The sequence below is a fragment of the Squalius cephalus genome (assembly GCF_949319135.1).
Source record: "Squalius cephalus genome assembly, chromosome: 1".
NCBI classification, from domain to species: Eukaryota; Metazoa; Chordata; class Actinopteri; order Cypriniformes; family Leuciscidae; genus Squalius; species Squalius cephalus.
This window is the reverse complement of record NC_137122.1, coordinates 15,962,445-15,969,611: the sequence shown is the minus strand read 5'-3', so window position 1 is coordinate 15,969,611 and position 7,167 is coordinate 15,962,445. Positions and strand designations below refer to the sequence as shown.

At 38.2% G+C, this 7,167-nt stretch overlaps 1 long non-coding RNA gene across 1 annotated transcript; it reads right to left on the bottom strand.

Annotated features, from left to right (window-relative positions):
• Nucleotides 1–1,233: 1,233 nt before the first annotated feature.
• LOC307166598 lies at nt 1,234–2,228 on the bottom strand. Its single transcript, XR_013822660.1, has 3 exons — nt 1,919–2,228; nt 1,459–1,622; nt 1,234–1,367 (listed from the first exon to the last, which is right to left on the bottom strand). It is a non-coding gene; the product is annotated as an uncharacterized lncRNA (long non-coding RNA).
• Nucleotides 2,229–7,167: the final 4,939 nt, after the last annotated feature.

Here is a 7,167-nt window from a genome sequence, read left to right as displayed (position 1 = left end):
ATACTACCGTATGAACCTCACAAATAATCAATGAGTTAAGCCACTATATGACGATCATATTCATATCATCAATCAGCTTACAGCATCTGATCATATTTTCTCTTGCTGTTCTCGCCATAACAAACAGACACAGCTGCCAGAGAACAACTAATGTTAAAAAGTCAAGAGCCTGACTAAAGCACACACGGATCGCCACAATGGTAACATCAAATCAAACTATTACTTTCAAATAAGTAATCAACATCTAAACCTCTTCTTAATTCTTTTCTGTAGACGTCTGACAGAAATAAAGTCAGTCTGGTTAGTAATAAGTGAAGCTGGTAATGCTGTTTGTGGAGTTGTTTAATCAGATCTTGAGAGATTTAATGTATTTTATCTTCAGTTGATTTCATCCAAGGCTGTGGCTGGAAGTAGTTCTTGTGTTTCTCTTTCCTTCAGTGATTCTGCTTGTTAACAGCAGGTGTTCATCATTAATGCACAATCATTATTCAATCACTTAATTATCTCATTACCTCCAACACTGATTAAGTGTTACATTTAACAGCCTGTACTGTGCATACTAAGCAGTGTTCATTTCATCTGGGCAAACCCATGTGGGGCCAACATGGAAACCGAGGACAAAACTGGCTGGGCCCCAGTTAGATAGCCCAGGTCAAACCCATTTGGGCCCCACATGGCTGTGCTGGCTGGGTAATTGACAATAACCTTCACTGTATTTGAGAGTAAAAACATTTTTGGTGAAGAAACTTAATTGTACATAAATTTTGAATATGTGATAAAAAATAATGTAAACGGTCTAAAATACACTGTGGGCAAATTTACAACCCTTTCAAACCTAGTTTTGGCTGTTTAAAAGCCACAACCATTACAGCTGAAAAAACCTCTGATAAAAAAATTTGATCAACCTTTTTTCCCCAAACACTATTCATCAAGCTCAGACCTGATCAAAACAATTATTTTTTTGTTTTTAAATAATGGATTTTAACCTTGTGAATGCCTTTCATATGTGATTTCACTGCAGTGTCATGGTTGAATGAAAAATTGTGGTTATAATGGGAGTTGCTGGGGAGTATTACTTAAAATTTGATGCTGCAGAAAAAGTAATGTGCCAAAGCAGATGTTTTCACAAGTCTTTGGAAGATCCAGGAGTGTGATAGCATATAACAAATATAACTAAAGGATATGTTTTATTACAGTACCCAAGGGTTAAAAGAACTTTGTGTCCATCACTTACATGAGCTCCTTGCTTGAAGTTGTAATGACCAAGCAGCGTTTTGAATAATGAAGGAGGGTAAGAGTTCCTCTTCACTGCCGCCAACACAAGACCAAAGTTGCTGGCTGTAACTCTCTTCTTGCGATATGCCATCCTGTTATAAAGAAACACACAACAGTTAACCTCACAGTCACTAATGACTTTTAGTACACATGAAATCAATCGATCCTTGTATGTATTATTACCATAAGTCATTCTGAGTTTGCCCAACTGTGGCCCTCTCGATGGCTTCCTTTTGTTGTGGGCTCACAGCAAGGGATGAAAGGAGATGTTGAGCTTTGTCCTCACAATACCCGGAGTTGGCCAATATCCCATCAAAAGTTTTGACGTGATGGCAGGGGTCAAAAGTCTGTCCCAACAAATATCATTGAATCAGAATAACAACAATTAGATCCCTTCATGTCAACATTGTTCACAGACATACATATATTGAGTTGCCTTGTGTACGAAATGCGCGGTTTGAATAAAGTTAAAATTAAAGTCTGAACAGGTTTATGTCTGATTTGCAATTTAAATCTGTGGATATGTCAAACTAAATTTACCATCTTACTAGGGATATCGTCAATCTTTGTAACTGATTTAATGTTGTGTACATGTGAAGTTTCTGATAAAGCAGGACATGAAACAACAAAACACAAGTCAAACCTGAGGCAGTGCAGGAGGTTCTGGAGCTAATATCCAACCCAGACCTGTAAAACGGTCAAGCTGTGCCAGAGATGACGATGCCCATTCTCTGTCCTCCGGGGTGACAGGGCGTTTAATTCCAGCTGAAAAAATAGCATAAAGGATATGATGGTAACTGCTATCTAACCCAGGCTTAGATTTTACTATGAAAAGAAAACATATGGTCATTGTTTTTCCAATGATAACAAAACAGAAAGCATGACAGATATTTCCAAGTTACTCGAAGAACTAACCTTGTGATGTGGAAGGTGCAATCACAGACACTTTCTTGGCCGTGATTTGCTCTGTTTTGGGTGTCGTGGGCCTCTTCCACATACACTCGACATCCGTGCGGGTGAAGTTCTTCTCAGCCCAAATGAGGAGGGCTGCAACATGGTGGCACTTGGACCTCCCGATGGCACAAGAGCAAGAACTTGCCTTCACTTCCTGTCCCTCAACGTGTACCTGAGTGAAATCAACTTTGCTAACCCTCACAAAAAACTCTTAACAATGCTAAGAGGCAAAGCTTTGTAGTGCACTCTGTAAGCCTGCACTGCTAACTTTTTTTTATTATAGTATGTTTATTTTTTTATTGTTTATACTTTTTGCCCCCTGAAGTCTGGTAGTCACTGTATAAGATACCTCCTATATTTACTATTTAATTGTTCGTTTCCTGTCTATTCTGCACACCCTGAGTGTTTTCTTGAGAGCTGAATGTAACAAGTGAATTGTGAGATCAATAAAGGTTTTTCTTATCTTTGTGTTGCACTAGGTGGAGCCAACAACTAGTTAGGTAACGTCTAATCTGTATTGGGCGAGCAATACTTTTCCAGAGTTTTAAGTTGTCAACAAACCATAGGTACTTATTCTAACATAGCTAAGTACAATAGTTAACGTTACACTTGTACAGTAAAGTTAGCTTGGTGGCCGACAGCCTTATGTTAGCGAGGTAACGGTAGCTACTAAAAACTTGTAACGTTTGAACCGTGACAAATGTACAATCTTTTTATGGTAAAGGGCGACAGCTTAATGTTTGATTAACAATTTGTTTTATGCTCATATAAAACAACAAAAGTCATAGAAATTTGTGCCATTTGACGAGTCACTCAAGAGTCGGGACCTCACCTCAACCTCGTAAACTTTACTTTTCATTGAAGCCTGTACTTTCCCTTTCAGACTTCCACCTGCCAGCACACTAACATTTACAACTCTGTTGGAGTTGTACGAGTTCAAACCCTTTTTCACGGACTTTGGGGTGTCCGCAAAATACGATGTCACCGTAAAAAAAGTGACCGGTTCCTTAGCTACTGCCATTGTGTTTACATTAGACGCAGCGGCTTGGACACGGAAGTGATGTCGTGACGTCACACTAGCCATCCCTATTGATTTTGTGCATCAACTAGTTTAGACATTCACTAGCTCAGCATTGGATCAGCGATTTTTTTTTTTTTTTTTTTGGAATAAGGTGAGAATGTCATGATCAATTCTACTTGTTGATTAAAGTTAAAATAGTACATTATTAACTTCAGTTAACATGAAAGAATAAAAGAAAGAATAGTTGATTTTTATCAACTAGCTTGTCAAATGTGTTTAAAGCATTACTGCATGTTAGGGCTGGGTGATATGACACTACATATCATAGTGATGATAAAAAGTTTGAATTGATGGAACTTTTTCTAAATCGTTTACATAGATGGGCCTATTGTGGGGTAATCAAATATCCGTGCAGCTTTTAGTGGGCAGGAATTACTGGAACGTTGGAGTGAAAAAAGAAGCACTGATGAATGATACTCCACAAACATCTTCAGCTTTTAGTTTTATTGTACATACAAAATAATTTTTCAAAAAGGGGTATATAGTGTCAAATGAATCTTAATTCTAATTTTAAATTTTAGATACACTTTCTAATTTTAATAAACTTATAGAAACAAATAAACTTTACATAAAATAAACATAAAATACTTAAAAAGCATTAGACTACCTGAAAAAAAAAGAAAAAAAAAAGAGTTTGAAATTCAGTTTATTCTGTGGAATCAAAACTGATATTGAGAATTGTGAAACCATGATATGTTACTATGAAGTAAAATTGAGATTTTGGTCATACCGCCCATCCATATTCTTTGCTAGATAGCAGAAAAGGTTCCCACAGTTTTACATACACTCTCAGAAAATAAAGTACATAATTGTACCTTTAGGGGTACAATGGCTTGTCACTGGGGCTGTACCCTCAAGGGTACAATATTGTACCCTTGGCATAGGGTACATATTTGTACTAGGGATGGGCGATATATCGCATCACATTGTTATGCGCCAGGGACGTCGTTAGGCCTATTTTAGGGGGGCTGAAGCTACCCCAAAATGTTCCTAAGCCCCCTAAATGATAATAAGAACAGCAATAACAATTCGATGTATCAAGAATTCTCTCTATGGCTCTGGTCTGAAGTTATGCATCCTCCCGCCTACACACACCGATACACACGCATTCACACCTGACCAAACGTGAATAGAGCGTCTGGCGCGAGTGATTTACAAAGACGCGTTTACGCGCGTCTGGAGGTCCTGCGGCGCGAATGAGGCGTTTAGGCGCGTCAATTTCGCTTCAAACTTTTGCTTTTTACGTGCGTCAGTTTAGCTCTGGACGCGCGAATGGATTCAAAATGTTCAAGCGTCCAACTAGACGCGAATTTGACGCGCTATTCGCGTTTGGTGTGAACGCACAGTATGGTGAAAGGAAGATTGGTACTGCTAAGTGTCCTGATACAGAGTGAAACTGTAAGTTGTTTTTAATTACCTGCTTACCTTTAGCTACGTTTTCTAGAGGTAAAGGAAAGGGGATATTTTGGTTTGCTATGGAAAACTGCAGTCTAGCTACAGTGAACAAGCAAAATACAAGAAATGCTTAACTTAGCATGACATAAGTGTAGCTCTAGATGTGAGTGCAAATATTTTGCAAACGCAAGTTACAAATACCCTGGGGGCTAAGCCCCCCCTGTCCTCCAATCCTAGTGACGTCCCTGTTATGCGCATCTCATCAGTAAAGCCGGTTCCTTGATTAGTAGTAAATCACCATCACCTGCTTTCAGATGGAGCGGCATTCATAGATATCATATAAAGGCTAGATGTCTTAAGGCGGAGTCACTTCCGGCATCACCGGCGGCCATCTTAGGACAGGGCTCTGTGAATTAAGGTGAGTGAGCAGCACGCACACAAATCCTCTTATCTCGCTGAAATCTGGACGGATTTACAAACGGTTTGGTTTCTTACAAACGTTATTAACGTGGCTATAATTCTGAATGCTTAAACATTTTGAACATAATTATTCATATGTATGCAGTATAATAGCTACATCTCTGACGTTTATAACAAACCAAACCGTTTGAAAATCGGTAGAAAATTGAGCAAGTTATGGTTATTTAAAAGTACATGCACCATGTTATGAGTGAGCGAGCACCCTGTCTTAAGATGGCCGCCGTGTGCGGATGTCGAGCTCCATTGGCCAGCAGCGCGGACGAGACATCTAGCCTTTATATGATATCTATGGCGGCATTTACTACAAAGAGCCGTAGTTAACTGACAAGCTGAGCCATATCGCATCAATATCGCGGACGTATCGGCAGCGATAATTAATGCGATATGGCTCAGCTTGTCAGTTAACTACGGCTCTTTGTACACAGCAAAAACTCCAGTGTTAAATTAACACTCCTGGGAGTGTATGAGTCCACACTCAAGAGTGTTGAAGGTAATGAGATAATTAAGTGATTAATTGAGTGATGATTGAACATTATTGAAGACACCTGATGTTAACAAGCAGAATCACTGAAGGAGAAAATCTCAAATTGTAAGCCACCGTTATGGCGATCAGTGTTTGCTTTAGTTGGGCTCTTGACACTTATATTATTAACTTTAGATTTTGTTCGGCTGCTGTATCGGAGTTATAACTGCCAGATGAACAAAGAAAAAAAAGTGATCTGATGGTGTTGGTTATATTATGACAATCATCATTTGAACTTGATCACTGAACACCTTAAGATCCTTCTTTCTGACTTAGATATATGTTGTTGATTACAGCATAACTGTGATTCTGCATAAATATCCAGAGTTTGAGATATAATATAAAGGATTTCTTAAAAGTTGTTTTAAAAAAATTAAATAAAAATCTTTCTTTTAGGCACACACAGACGTCAAGATTCAGTCTATGCATCTCAACAATGGTGACAAGCAGAATATTAAATTAGGAAAAGTAAATTACATAGACAATAGGGCTGGGCGATTTAAATCGCGATATTGTTATGCGCATCTCGTCAGTAAAGCCGGTTCCTTGATTAGTAGTAAATCACCTTCACCTGCTTTCAGATGGAGCGGCATTTACTACAAAGAGCCGTAGTTAACTGACAAGCTGAGCCAAATCACATCAATATCGCGGACGTATCGCCAGCGATATTTAATGCGATATGGCTCAGCTTGTCAGTTAACTACGGCTCTTTGTACACAGCAAAACCTCCAGTAAATTAGCGGTGTTAAATTAACACTCCTGGGAGTGTATGAGTCCACACTCAAGAGTGTTTAAGTTAATGAGATAACTAAGTGATTAATTTAGTGATGATTGAACATTATTGAAGACACCTGATGTTAACAAGTAGAATCGCTGAAGGAGAAAATCGCAAATTGTAAGTTACCATTATTGTGATGGGTAGTTGCTTTAGTTGGGCTCTGACCCTTTTATATGTAGGCTACTTTAGATTTTGTTTGGCGGTTGTATCTGAGTTAAAACTGCCAGTTGAACAAAGAATAAAAAGTGATCTGATGGTGTTGGTTATATTATGACAATCATCGTTTGAACTTGATCACTGAACTCATTAAGATCCTTCTTTCTGACTTCGATTTATGTTGTTGGTTACTGCATAGCTGTGAATCTGAATAAATGGCCAGAATTTTTGATATAATATAAAGGATTTCTTAAAAGTTGTTTAAAAAAATCATTCTTTTAGGCACACACAGATGTCAAGATTCAGTCTATGCATCTCAACAATGGTGAGGAGCAGAATATTCAATGAGGAAAAGTAAATTACATAGACAATTCAGATCATAATTTATTCATACCGCAATGCATGATGGGAGCCATTAATGAGTTGTGATTGGTGGCAGCCACTGTAACATGCTTTATTATTGTCACCATTGTTGAGATTCACAGGCTGATTATTGATATCTGTGTTTTAAATAAATATGTCTGA